The 15,206-nt window shown below is 50.9% G+C and overlaps 1 protein-coding gene across 1 annotated transcript in view; it reads right to left on the bottom strand.

Moving 5' to 3' along the window:
* GPR39 (G protein-coupled receptor 39) overlaps nt 1–15,206 on the bottom strand; it is a 110,365-nt gene that overhangs the window by 93,620 nt on the left and 1,539 nt on the right. The window lies entirely within an intron of this gene.

Below are 15,206 nucleotides of genomic sequence, written 5' to 3'. Positions count from 1 at the left end.
CTCCATTTATAGTCCTCTGGTAGTTCTGGTTGTGTGCCGGGATCTCCCCTCCATTTATAGTCCTCTGGAAGTTCTGGTTGTGTGTCGGGATCTCCCCTCCATCCATAGTCCTCTGGAAGTTCTGGTTGTGTGACGGGATCTCCCTTCCATCCATAGTCCTCTGGAAGTTCTGATTGTGTGCCGGGATCTCCCCTCCATCCATAGTCCTCTGGAAGTTCTGATTGTGTGTTGGGATCTCCCCTCCATCCATAGTCCTCTGGAAGTTCTGGTTTTGTGCAGAGATCTCCCCTCCATCCATAGTCCTCTGGAAGTTCTGATTGTGTGCCGGGATCTCCCCTCCATCCATAGTCCTCTGGAAGTTCTGATTGTGTGCCGGGATCTCCCCTCCATCCATAGTCCTCTGGAAGTTCTGATTGTGTGCCGGGATCTCCCCTCCATCCATAGCCCTCTGGAAGTTCTGATTGTGTGCCGGGATCTCCCCTCCATTCATAGTCCTCTGGAAGTTCTGATTGTGTGCTGGGATCTCCCCTCCATTTATAGTCCTCTGGAAGTTCTGGTTTTGTGCAGAGATCTCCCCTCCATCCATAGTCCTCTGGAAGTTCTGATTGTGTGCCGGGATCTCCCCTCCATCCATAGTCCTCTGGAAGTTCTGATTGTGTGCCGGGATCTCCCCTCCATCCATAGTCCTCTGGAAGTTCTGATTGTGTGCCGGGATCTCCCCTCCATTCATAGTCCTCTGGAAGTTCTGGTTGTGTGCCAGGATCTCCCCTCCATCCATAGTCCTCTGGAAGTTCTGATTGTGTGCCGGGATCTCCCCTCCATTTATAGTCCTCTGGAAGTTCTGATTGTGTGCTGGGATCTCCCCTCCATCCATAGTCCTCTGGAAGTTCTGATTGTGTGCCGGGATCTCCCCTCCATCCATAGTCCTCTGGAAGTTCTGATTGTGTGCCGGGATCTCCCCTCCATCCATAGTCCTCTGGAAGTTCTGATTGTGTGCCGGGATCTCCCCTCCATTCATAGTCCTCTGGAAGTTCTGGTTGTGTGCCGGGATCTCCCCTACATTTATAGTCCTCTGGAAGTTCTGATTGTGTGCCGGGATCTCCCCTCCATCCATAGTCCTCTGGAAGTTCTGGTTGTGTGCCCGGATCTCCCCTCCATTTATAGTCCTCTGGTAGTTCTGGTTGTGTGCCGGGATCTCCCCTCCATTTATAGTCCTCTGGAAGTTCTGATTGTGTGCTGGGATCTCCCCTCCATCCATAGTCCTCTGGAAGTTCTGATTGTGTGCCGGGATCTCCCCTCCATCCATAGTCCTCTGGAAGTTCTGATTGTGTGCCGGGATCTCCCCTCCATCCATAGTCCTCTGGAAGTTCTGATTGTGTGCCGGGATCTCCCCTCCATTCATAGTCCTCTGGAAGTTCTGGTTGTGTGCCGGGATCTCCCCTACATTTATAGTCCTCTGGAAGTTCTGATTGTGTGCCGGGATCTCCCCTCCATCCATAGTCCTCTGGAAGTTCTGGTTGTGTGCCCGGATCTCCCCTCCATTTATAGTCCTCTGGTAGTTCTGGTTGTGTGCCGGGATCTCCCCTCCATTTATAGTCCTCTGGAAGTTCTGGTTGTGTGTCGGGATCTCCCCTCCATCCATAGTCCTCTGGAAGTTCTGGTTGTGTGACGGGATCTCCCTTCCATCCATAGTCCTCTGGAAGTTCTGATTGTGTGCCGGGATCTCCCCTCCATCCATAGTCCTCTGGAAGTTCTGATTGTGTGTTGGGATCTCCCCTCCATCCATAGTCCTCTGGAAGTTCTGGTTTTGTGCAGAGATCTCCCCTCCATCCATAGTCCTCTGGAAGTTCTGATTGTGTGCCGGGATCTCCCCTCCATCCATAGTCCTCTGGAAGTTCTGATTGTGTGCCGGGATCTCCCCTCCATCCATAGTCCTCTGGAAGTTCTGATTGTGTGCCGGGATCTCCCCTCCATCCATAGCCCTCTGGAAGTTCTGATTGTGTGCCGGGATCTCCCCTCCATTCATAGTCCTCTGGAAGTTCTGATTGTGTGCTGGGATCTCCCCTCCATTTATAGTCCTCTGGAAGTTCTGGTTTTGTGCAGAGATCTCCCCTCCATCCATAGTCCTCTGGAAGTTCTGATTGTGTGCCGGGATCTCCCCTCCATCCATAGTCCTCTGGAAGTTCTGATTGTGTGCCGGGATCTCCCCTCCATCCATAGTCCTCTGGAAGTTCTGATTGTGTGCCGGGATCTCCCCTCCATTCATAGTCCTCTGGAAGTTCTGGTTGTGTGCCAGGATCTCCCCTCCATCCATAGTCCTCTGGAAGTTCTGATTGTGTGCCGGGATCTCCCCTCCATTTATAGTCCTCTGGAAGTTCTGATTGTGTGCTGGGATCTCCCCTCCATCCATAGTCCTCTGGAAGTTCTGATTGTGTGCCGGGATCTCCCCTCCATCCATAGTCCTCTGGAAGTTCTGATTGTGTGCCGGGATCTCCCCTCCATCCATAGTCCTCTGGAAGTTCTGATTGTGTGCCGGGATCTCCCCTCCATTCATAGTCCTCTGGAAGTTCTGGTTGTGTGCCGGGATCTCCCCTACATTTATAGTCCTCTGGAAGTTCTGATTGTGTGCCGGGATCTCCCCTCCATCCATAGTCCTCTGGAAGTTCTGGTTGTGTGCCCGGATCTCCCCTCCATTTATAGTCCTCTGGTAGTTCTGGTTGTGTGCCGGGATCTCCCCTCCATTTATAGTCCTCTGGAAGTTCTGGTTGTGTGTCGGGATCTCCCCTCCATCCATAGTCCTCTGGAAGTTCTGGTTGTGTGACGGGATCTCCCTTCCATCCATAGTCCTCTGGAAGTTCTGATTGTGTGCCGGGATCTCCCCTCCATCCATAGTCCTCTGGAAGTTCTGATTGTGTGTTGGGATCTCCCCTCCATCCATAGTCCTCTGGAAGTTCTGGTTTTGTGCAGAGATCTCCCCTCCATCCATAGTCCTCTGGAAGTTCTGATTGTGTGCCGGGATCTCCCCTCCATCCATAGTCCTCTGGAAGTTCTGATTGTGTGCCGGGATCTCCCCTCCATCCATAGTCCTCTGGAAGTTCTGATTGTGTGCCGGGATCTCCCCTCCATCCATAGCCCTCTGGAAGTTCTGATTGTGTGCCGGGATCTCCCCTCCATTCATAGTCCTCTGGAAGTTCTGGTTGTGTGCTGGGATCTCCCCTCCATTTATAATCCTCTGGAAGTTCTGGTTGTGTGTCGGGATCTCCCCTCCATCCATAGTCCTCTGGAAGTTCTGGTTGTGTGACGGGATCTCCCCTCCATCCATAGTCCTCTGGAAGTTCTGATTGTGTGCCGGGATCTCCCCTCCATCCATAGTCCTCTGGAAGTTCTGATTGTGTGTTGGGATCTCCCCTCCATCCATAGTCCTCTGGAAGTTCTGGTTTTGTGCAGAGATCTCCCCTCCATCCATAGTCCTCTGGAAGTTCTGATTGTGTGCCGGGATCTCCCCTCCATCCATAGTCCTCTGGAAGTTCTGATTGTGTGCCGGGATCTCCCCTCCATCCATAGTCCTCTGGAAGTTCTGATTGTGTGCCGGGATCTCCCCTCCATCCATAGTCCTCTGGAAGTTCTGATTGTGTGCCGGGATCTCCCCTCCATTCATAGTCCTCTGGAAGTTCTGATTGTGTGCTGGGATCTCCCCTCCATTTATAGTCCTCTGGAAGTTCTGGTTTTGTGCAGAGATCTCCCCTCCATCCATAGTCCTCTGGAAGTTCTGATTGTGTGCCGGGATCTCCCCTCCATCCATAGTCCTCTGGAAGTTCTGATTGTGTGCCGGGATCTCCCCTCCATTCATAGTCCTCTGGAAGTTCTGGTTGTGTGCCAGGATCTCCCCTCCATTTATAGTCCTCTGGAAGTTCTGATTGTGTGCCGGGATCTCCCCTCCATCCATAGTCCTCTGGAAGTTCTGATTGTGTGCCGGGATCTCCCCTCCATTCATAGTCCTCTGGAAGTTCTGGTTGTGTGCCAGGATCTCCCCTCCATCCATAGTTCTCTGGAAGTTCTGGTTGTGTGCCGGGATCTCTCCTCCATCCATAGTCCTCTGGAAGTTCTGGTTGTGTGCCGGGATCTCCCCTCCATTCATAGTCCTCTGGAAGTTCTGGTTGTGTGCTGGGATCTCCCCTCCATTCATAGTCCTCTGGAAGTTCTGATTGTGTGTCGGGATCTCCCCTCCATCCATAGTCCTCTGGAAGTTCTGGTTGTGTGCTGGGATCTCCCCTCCATCCATAGTCCTCTGGAAGTTCTGATTGTGTGCCGGATCTCCCCTCCATCCATAGTCCTCTGGAAGTTCTGGTTGTGTGCCGGGATCTCCCCTCCATCCATAGTCCTCTGGAAGTTCTGGTTGTGTGCCGGGATCTCCCTTCCATCCATAGTCCTCTGGAAGTTCTGATTGTGTGCCGGGATCTCCCCTCCATCCATAGTCCTCTGGAAGTTCTAGTTGTGTGCCGGGATCTCCCCTCCATCCATAGTCCTCTGGAAGTTCTGATTGTGTGCCGGGATATCCCCTCCATCCATAGTCCTCTGGAAGTTCTGATTGTGTGCCGGATCTCCCCTCCATTCATAGTCCTCTGGAAGTTCTGATTGTGTGCCGGGATCTCCCCTCCATTCATAGTCCTCTGGAAGTTCTGGTTGTGTGCCGGGATCTCCCCTCCATCCATAGTCCTCTGGAAGTTCTGGTTGTGTGCCGGGATATCCCCTCCATCCATAGTCCTCTGGAAGTTCTAGTTGTGTGCCGGGATCTCCCCTCCATCCATAGTCCTCTGGAAGTTCTGATTGTGTGCCGGGATCTCCCCTCCATTCATAGTCCTCTGGAAGTTCTGGTTGTGTGCCGGGATCTCCCCTCCATCCATAGTCCTCTGGAAGTTCTGGTTGTGTGCCGGGATCTCCCCTCCATCCATAGTCCTCTGGAAGTTCTGATTGTGTGCCGGGATCTCCCCTCCATCCATAGTCCTCTGGAAGTTCTGATTGTGTGCCGGGATCTCCCCTCCATCCATAGTCCTCTGAAAGTTCTGGTTGTGTGCCGGGATCTCCCCTCCATCCATAGTCCTCTGAAAGTTCTGGTTGTGTGCCGGGATCTCCCCTCCATCCATAGTCCTCTGAAAGTTCTGGTTGTGTGCCGGGATCTCCCCTCCATCCATAGTCCTCTGAAAGTTCTGGTTGTGTGCCGGGATCTCCCCTCCATCCATAGTCCTCTGGAAGTTCTAGTTGTGTGCCGGGATCTCCCCTCCATCCATAGTCCTCTGGAAGTTCTGATTGTGTGCCGGGATCTCCCCTCCATCCATAGTCCTCTGGAAGTTCTGGTTGTGTGCCGGGATCTCTCCTCCATCCATAGTCCTCTGGAAGTTCTGATTGTGTGCCGGGATCTCCCCTCCATCCATAGTCCTCTGGAAGTTCTGATTGTGTGCCGGGATCTCCCCTCCATCCATAGTCCTCTGGAAGTTCTGATTGTGTGCCGGGATCTCCCCTTCATTCATAGTCCTCTGGAAGTTCTGGTTGTGTGCCGGGATCTCCCCTCCATTCATAGTCCTGTGGAAGTTCTGATTGTGTGCCGGGATCTCCCCTCCATCCATAGTCCTCTGAAAGTTCTGGTTGTGTGCCGGGATCTCCCCTCCATCCACATTCCTCTGGAAGTTCTGGTTGTGTGCCGGGATCTCCCCTCCATCCATAGTCCTCTGGAAGTTCTGATTGTGTGCCGGGATCTCCCCTCCATCCACAGTCCTCTGGAGGTTCTGCTTGTGTGCCGGAATCTCCCCTCCATCCATGGTCCTCTGGAGGTTCTGACTGTGTGCAGAGATCCCCCCTCCATTCATAGTCCTCTGGAAGTTCTGATTGTGTGCCGGGATCTCCCCTCCATCCATAGTCCTCTGGAAGTTCTGGTTGTGTGCCGGGATCTCCCCTCCATCCATAGTCCTCTGGAAGTTCTGGTTATGTGCCGGGATCTCCCCTCCATTTATAGTTCTCTGGAAGTTCTGGTTGTGTGCAGAGATCTCCCCTCCATCCATAGTCCTCTGGGAGTTCTGGTTGTGTGCCGGGATCTCCCCTCCATCCATAGTCCTCTGGAAGTTCTGATTGTGTGCCGGGATCTCCCCTTCATCCATAGTCCTCTGGAAGTTCTGATTGTGTGCTGGGATCTCCCCTCCATCCATAGTCCTCTGGAAGTTCTGGTTGTGTGCCGGGATCTCCCCTCCATCCATAGTCCTCTGGAAGTTCTGATTGTGTGCCGGGATCTCCCCTCCATCCATAGTCCTCTGGAAGTTCTGATTGCGTGCCGGGATCTCCCCTCCATCCATAGTCCTCTGGAAGTTCTGGTTGTGTGCCGGGATCTCCCCTCCATCCATAGTCCTCTGGAAGTTCTGATTGTGTGCCGGGATCTCCCCTCCATCCATAGTCCTCTGGAAGTTCTGGTTGTGTGCCGGGATATCCCCTCCATCCATAGTCCTCTGGAAGTTCTAGTTGTGTGCCGGGATCTCCCCTCCATCCATGGTCCTCTGGAAGTTCTGATTGTGTGCCGGGATATCCCCTCCATCCATAGTCCTCTGGAAGTTCTAGTTGTGTGCCGGGATCTCCCCTCCATCCATAGTCCTCTGGAAGTTCTGATTGTGTGTCAAGAAAGGAACATAAAGTGAATTTTCTCAGTAATCTGGGAGCCGAGTCGGGATTCTGGTTAAAGGAAGACCAGCGTGAAACATTACGGCTATTAAATTGCACAAACTCAATTTCCAGCTATTACAGACGGCCACTCTGTCATTTTCTCTGCACAATAAAATTCATGTTCTGTATCATTACCAAAACATTATGTTACGGGACTCGGCGTAACAATGCCGGCCGCCAAGCGTGAACTCTCTACAGTTTTCAGACTGAAAATGTTCTGCAGCCACAAAAAATCTATAATCCCTTCTCCTAATTCCTCTATACATACTGACTGTACAATATTGTCTGATTGCTACATGTCTGACCCCAGTATTGCCCTACAGTGCTCCCTACAACATGCCTGGCCCCAATACTGCCCTAGAGTGCTCCCTACAACATGTCTGACCCCAATACTGCCCTAAAGTGCTCCCTACAACATGTTATGACCCAATGCTGCCCCACAGAGCTCCGTGTAACATGTCCAGCCCCAATACTGCCCTAGAGTGCTCCCTTCAACATGTCTAGCCCCAATAATGCCCTACAGTGCTCCCTACAACATGCCTGGCCCCAATACTGCCCTAAAGTGCTCCCTACAACATGTCCTGCCCCAATGCTGCCCCACAGTGCTCCCTTCAACATGTCTAGCCCCAATAATGCCCTACAGTACTCCCTATAACATGTCCTGCCCCAATGCTGCCCCACAGTGCTCCCTACAACATGTCCAGCCCCAGTACCACCCTAGAGTGCTCCCTACAACATGTACGGCCCCAGTACTTCCCTACAGTGCTCCCTACAACATGTACGGCCCCAGTACTTCCCTACAGTGCTCCCTACAACATGTATGGCCCCAGTACTTCCCTACAGTGCTCCCTCCAACATGCCTGGCCCCAGTACTGCCCTACAGTGCTCCATACAACATGCTGGCCCGAGTACTGCCCTACAGTGCTCCCTACAACATGTATGGCCCCAGTACTTCCCTACAGTGCTCCCTCCAACATGCCTGGCCCCAGTACTGCCCTACAGTGCTCCATACAACATGCCTGACATTTCTGGCAGGATCAACCAGAATTTTCTCTACTTGCTAAAAATGTTCTTAGCCCAAGAAAATGAATGCAGCCGCCACATGTAGAGACAGAATACCCCGTCCCCGGGATCATCATCCTGAATGCTGGAATTGTCCCCTCATCCAGTAGATGACTGGAGCCGATCTTTTCTACATGGAGTGCCCGCCTTCCACACCAATGTCTTATTACAAAGGCCACCATATGTGGAGGTCCCTCAAACTGAAGGACTGATGGAGGATCTATGATGGGGACCTTCTATGGGGTCCAGCACTGCTCGGTGTCATGGTAGCTCACAGTCGGCTGTATAAGGACCTCTATAGAGCAATAAAGAAGGTCATTGGCTCATGTGAACCGTCATTTCACATTTGTCTTTGTAGAATTTCTGAAACAAGTGTGGCTGCTGTGAGGGGTGACAATGCTGGACCACCGAATCTGACAGCAAACTCGTCCATCAAATTACTTATCCCGAGACTAGTATTCCTACCTAACCATAGGGCGCTATGATGTCATGAGATTAGTATGTCTACCTAACCATAGGGCGCTATGACGTCATGAGACTAGTATGTCTACCTAACCATAGGGCGCTATGACGTCATGAGACTAGTATGTCTACCTAACCATAGGGCGCTATGACAAGGAATGGACAATCGCAGCAACGAGGGGCCGACTTGTCAGGAAATCAGGACCAAACATGAGCAACAAACAGCCAATCCAGACAAGGCCAACATGGTGGCCAACCTTTGAGCATTGTGACAATATGTGGACTATGAATGGCCAGATAGGACAATACATGGCCAGGAAATGGTCAGATAGGAAAGTACCCAGCCGGGAAATGGTCAAATAGAACAATACATGGCCAGGAAATTGTCAAATAGAACAATACATGGCCGGGAAATGGTCAGATAGGACAATACACGGCCAAGTCTAGGAAAGTCATGACTTTACGCAGGCAACAGACTAGCAATGGCCATAAACAGGTAATCTTTACCCCTCCTGTCTGTCCTATTGTCTATGGTCAGGTCTCCAGTCAGCGATTTATCAGAAAGCACCATAATGTTGTCTCCTCCACTGACTCCAATAATAGAAAGATTTTGGTGAAATGGGCGGATTTTTGCCCCAATATCGAGAGTTCTTTATTTCTCGGTCAGAGGAGACAGAGCAGCGACTGTCAGAGGTTCTCCAGATTGTTGTGGAAATGAGAAGACGGAATCGGAACCTGAAAATTCGACTGCAGAAACTTCATCCCCAGAGCTTGATAATTACTCACGCTTGCTTTCAATAAACGATGGCGGCAGACATGAAACGCTCCACTCCAGGAACGGCGAAAAAGCTTTAAAATGGAAATTAATGAATATAAATGTAGAAATTATCATTATTTTCTCAAAGGGAGAAATTATTTTTTGATAATACATTCAGAATTATGCGGAGACAGAAATGTCAATTACATTCTTAGCAGAGCTGCTGAGATGTTGATTTGTATAATGGAGAGGCCGAGAGAAGGATTTCCTTCCCAACTACAGAGAGGAATAAATAATCACCCCTTCTGTCCCACAATCCAAGACACACAAACCCCCATCATCCTAGATGCCTGGATCCCCATCATCCTACAAGCTTGGTTTCCCATCATCCTACAAGCTTGGTTTCCCATCATCCTACAAGCTTGGTTTCCCATCATCCTACAAGCTTGTTTTCCCATCATCTTACACGACAAGAACCACCATCACCCTGCAAGCTAGGACCTCCTATCACCCTACAAGACAGGACCCCCATCATCTTACATGACAGAAACCCCCATCGTTATATAATCTAGAACCCCAAGCAACCTACAAAACAGGAACCCTCATTATCCTGCAAGACAGGAACCCCCATCATCCTATAATCCAGAACTCCATCATTCTGCAAATCAGATTCGGATGTAGGAGACGTGGTTGGGTTCAATGGTTGTAGGTTTTTGGATGTAGGAGACGTGGTTGGGTTCAATGGTTGTAGGTTTTTGGATGTAGGAGACGTGGTTGGGTTCAATGGTTGTAGGTTTTTGGATGTAGGAGACGTGGTTGGGTTCAATGGTTGTAGGTTTTTGGATGTAGGAGACGTGCTGCTTGTAAAACATGAAACTATTCAGGTAAAAGGTAATTATTCAGGTGAAAGGCAAATACAGAGCAGATAAACGCATCGCACAGAGTACGGTCTATTTAGTGGAGTCTCAGAATGTCAGACAAAGAGGCCCATACATGTAAGACTCAGAGCACATACAGTGAGACAAGAAACAATCGGTCTATAATTTTATTGGTCGGTTTATTTTACCAGTGAGAGACGGAATAACAACAAAAATATCCAGAAAAACGCATTTCAAAAAAGTTATAAATTGATTTGCATTTTAATGAGTGAAATAAGTATTTGATCCCCGACCAATCAGCAGATTTCTGGCTCCCAGGTGTCTTCTATACAGGTAACAAGCTGAGATTAGGAGGATTCTCTTATAGGGAGTGCTCCTAATCTCAGCTTGTTACCTGTATAAAAGACTCCTGTCCACAGAATCAACCAATCAGATTCCAATCTCTCCACCATGGCCAAGACCAAAGAGCTGTCCAAGGATGTCAGGGAGAAGATTGGAGACCTACACAAGGCTGGAATGGCTACAAGACCATCGCCAAGCAGCTTGGTGAGAGGTGACAACAGTTGGTTGGAAGAAACAGAAAATAACTGTCAGTCTCCTCAGTCTGGGGCTCCATGGAAGATCTCACCTCGTGGAGGTTCAATGATGATGGAGAACGGTGAGGAATCAGCCCAGAACTACACGGGAGAATCTTCTCAACGATCTCAGCTGGGACCATCGTCACCAAGAAAACAATTGGTAACACACTACCCCATGGAGGACTGAAATCCTGCAGCACCGGCAAGGTCCTCCTGCTCAGGAAATCACATGGTACAGCCCGTCTGATGTCTGCTAATGAACATCTGAATGATTCAGAGGAGAACTGGGTGAAAGTGTTGTGGTCAGAGGAGACCAAAATCAACTCAACTCACCGTGATTGGAGGAGGAGGAATGCTGCCTATGATCTCAAGAACACCATCCCCCACCGTCACACATGGAGGTGGAAACATTATGCTTTGGGGGTGTTTTTCTGCCAAGGGGACAGGGCAACTTTAACACATCAAAGGGACGATGGGCGGGGCCATGTACCATCAAATCTTGGGTGAGAACCTCCTTCCCTCAGTTAGATCATTGAAAATGGGTCATAGAGGGTGGTCTTCGACGCAGGGCAAAAGGGGAAGCTGCCAAGGGCCCATTCATTGTTGTAGGGCCCAAAGCAACTGTCCCTTGAGCCTGCGCTAATAAGTCAAGTGGATTGGTTTTCTCCTTGTTTCTATCCAGCTCAGCATGGCTTAAATCACGTCCTCGCAGTGTCTCCTCTACTAGCCCCGCCCCTCCCCCTTAGCTCAGTCTGAGTGGACGGAGTCTCTTCTCCCGCAATGTGCTGCTTTCCGACCCTCCCATCCCTCCTCTGCGGGCGGCTGCTGGATGATTTCCTTCTGCACAGCGAGTAGACTGTCTCCATTGGAGACAACGTGTCCTGCACTGAGTCCCGCCCACCACCTCGAATAACTTCCCAGGGAGTCTCAGCTACTGCAAAACCTTTTGGAGGTGGTGGGCAGGGATGCTGGGTGTTGTAGTGCAGGGCAGTGATTGGCTACTGTATATCAAAATAGTGTAGCGCTGATAACAACTAAAGTAATGAATATATCACATTGGTCATAACAACAGGTGCAGTGATACAAACAAAAAGTCCATAGGGGTCATGAATCCCAAAAATGAATAGTGGATGGGAGGTTGTAATCCAAAGGTTGAGTCCCAGTAGATGGTGAGGCAGGAGAAAAAACACCCATGATAGGTAAATAAAAGATGGCCGCTTACCAGAATAAGTGGGCCCCCAACTTAATGGACAGGCCACCCAGGCTTTGGTCAAGGACTCAGCATATACTCTTGCCTCCACAAATATAGGGATATAGGCATGGATCATATGCGCTTGTAACCAATCTTGGCATCCAGAGGTATAACCCAATGAAGTAATAAGGCTCATATACAGCTCCGGTAATAGATATCAACCACATGGGAAGGAAGATAAAGGGAGACCATAGCGTAATCCAGCATTTAAACAATCGAGAAGTTTATTAACGGTTCCACTTACGTGTATGAAGGAAAGTACAAGCAGACTAGTTTAAAACCGCGGCGTCCCGCGGGAATGTGATGAGCCGGCGTTGAGAGGGGCGTGACAAGCGTGGTGTCCGGTACCGCCCAACCGGTTTCGTCAGATGGGACGTCGTCTGGGGAGTGATTGGCTACTGCTGCAGAACTTCTTAGAGTTTTTGGCACCCTCAGCAATAACTGCCCTCCCTGTCTCTCCCCCCCAACAATAACCCCACTCCCTGCCTCTCCACCCACCCCAAACAATAACCCCTCTCCCTGCCTCCCCCCCCCCCAACAATAACTCCTCTCCCTGCCTCTCCACTCCCCCCCCCCCAAGAATAACCCCTCTCCCTACCTCTGCCCCCCCAACAATAACCCCTCTTCCTGCTTCTCCACCCCCAACAATAACCCCGATCCCTCCCCCCAACAATAACCCCTCTCCCTGCCTCTCCACCCACCCCAAACAATAACCTCTCTCCCTGCACCCCCCCCCTCAACAATAACCCCTCTCCCTGCCTCTCCATCCCCCCCCCCCCCAAGAATAACCCCTCTCCCTGCCTCTGCCCCCCCCAACAATAACCCCTCTCCCTGCCTCCCCCCAACAATAACCCCTCTCCCTGCCTCTCCACCCCCCAACAATAACCCCTCTCCCTGCCCCCCCCCCCCTTCCCCAACAATAGCCTCTCTCGATGCCTCTCCACCCCCAACATTAACCCCTCTCCCTGCCTCTCCCCCCCCAACAATAACCCCACTCCCTGCCTCTCCACCCACCCCAAACAATAACCCCTCTCCCTGCCTCCCCCCCCCAACAATAACTCCTCTCCCTGCCTCTCCACTCCCCCCCCCCCAAGAATAACCCCTCTCCCTACCTCTGCCCCCCCCCAACAATAACCCCTCTTCCTGCTTCTCCACCCCCAACAATAACCCCGATCCCTCCCCCCAACAATAACCCCTCTCCCTGCCTCTCCACCCACCCCAAACAATAACCTCTCTCCCTGCACCCCCCCCCCTCAACAATAACCCCTCTCCCTGCCTCTCCATCCCCCCCCCAAGAATAACCCCTCTCCCTGCCTCTGCCCCCCCAACAATAACCCCTCTCCCTGCCTCCCCCCAACAATAACCCCTCTCCCTGCCTCTCCACCCCCCAACAATAACCCCTCTCCCTGCCCCCCCCCCCCTTCCCCAACAATAGCCTCTCTCGATGCCTCTCCACCCCCAACATTAACCCCTCTCCCTGCCTCTCCACCCCCAACAATAACCCCACTCCCTGCCTCTCCACCCCCCAACAATAACCCCTCTCCCTGCCTCTCTACCCCCAACAATAACCCCCATTCCCTAATTCTCCACAGTTTTCTGCAGAAACAGCAGTGGGCTGATGGTTCTTGAGTGGCAACGTAGTATGGAGGGGGGCTGTGTAATGATGGGGATAGTATGGGGGAGGGGGTCCTGTGTAGTGATGGGGTAGTATGAGTGGAAGGGATCCTGTGTAATTATGGGGGTAGTATGGGGAATGAGAGTCCTGTGTAACCATGGGGGGCGGAATTGTATGGAGGGGGCCCAAGAAAATGTTTGTCCAGGGTCCAATCAATATTAAAGACAGCTCTGGGGTCATGGATGGGTCTTCCAGCACAACAATGACCCAAAACATACGGCCAAGGCATCAAAGGAGTGGCTCAAGAAGAAGCATATTAAGGTCCTGGAGTGCAGTGTAGTTATGGGAGGAACACCCCTCGGTTCAGTCCACAGCAGAACATCTGGAACAGGGAAAAGTTCTAGCAAACATGCGAACTCCATTAAAGTCTATGGGACACCAACATGAAAAATCAAAAGTCCTCATTTTAAAGGCTTATATGCAAGTTATTGCCATAAAAAATGTATGGGGGGTCCGGGTACTGCCCTGGGGGGGGGGTCTGGGTACTGCCCTGGGGGACATGTATCAATGCCAACATTTTTTTTAAACTATCGTTTTTACAGGAGCAGTGATTTACTGATTTTAATGAGGCTTAAAGTTAAAAGTGAAAAATTCTTTCAAATATCGTGCCTGGGGGGCTCCTTAGTCTGCCTGTAGAGTGGAGTATGTGTACGATGTATGGAGCCTGCTGCAGCAATACTGACATTTCTAAAGGAAAAAATGTCATTTAAACATGCTGGCGGCTGTAATGTATTCCCCCGCAATACAGATAAAAAAAACATGAAAAAAACAGGTCCCCCCCGTCCAGATATTAAGGGAACCCCCACGCCAAAATGTAACAAAAGACAGCTTAGAGTCCTCCCCAAAATCCATACCAGACCCTTATCCGAGTGCGCAGCCTGGCAGGGCAGAAAAGAGGAAGCTCGCTCATCCCCCCTTCTGCACCATACCAGACCACTTGTCCTCAACATGGGGAGGGTGCTTTGGAGTGCCATGCTGATGGTTACAAGGGCCTCTTCCCGACAACATTGGGCTGTGGTTGTGGGGGTCTGCGGGTGGGGGGCTTACCATTACCAGAGTGGGGTTCATACCACTACCAGAAGGGGGTTCATACCACTACCAGAAGGGGGTTCATACCACTACCAGAGGGGGGCTCATACAATTATAATAGGGGGTTCATACCATTACCAGAGGGGGGTTCATACCATTACCAGAGGGGAGCTCATACCATTACCAGAGGGGAGCTCATACCATTACCAGAGGGGAGCTCATACCATTACCAGAGGGGGGTTCATACCATTACCAGAGGGGAGCTCATACCATTACCAGAGGGGAGCTCATACCATTACCAGAGGGGGGTTCATACCATTACCAGAGGGGAGCTCATACCATTACCAGAGGGGAGCTCATACCATTACCAGAGGGGGGTTCATACCATTAAAAGGGGGGGCTCATGCCATTACCAGAGGGGGTTCATACTATAATCTGGGGTACTCATACCCTTACCAGAGGGGGGCTCATACCATTACCACAGGGGGGGCTCACACTATAATCTGGGGGGCTCAGACAGTGACTAAACAGCGAATGCTGTGCGTTGTATCAGACTCGTCGTACTTTGATCGTTAATAAGGTGACAAGTAATCTCAGGCACAGACCCTCAGAGTCGGGGGTCACATCAAGACCCCAAATGTAACACTTCAATCTGATTGTACAATGTTATGGAATTAACGTTGAGAGCTACAAAATGAACCAACAGAATGGAAGAACTGATAGGTGGAGGAGGGAGATAAGCTGGAGGCGGAGTCTCAGGAAGGTAATTGGAAGGACTGACTGGCTAGATCTACACTGAACGATTGCT

This window comes from Pelophylax lessonae (assembly GCF_965119305.1).
Source record: "Pelophylax lessonae genome assembly, chromosome: 6".
NCBI lineage: Eukaryota > Metazoa > Chordata > Amphibia > Anura > Ranidae > Pelophylax > Pelophylax lessonae.
Note: the sequence above shows the minus strand (reverse complement) of the source record. Positions and strands in the feature narration are given on the sequence as shown.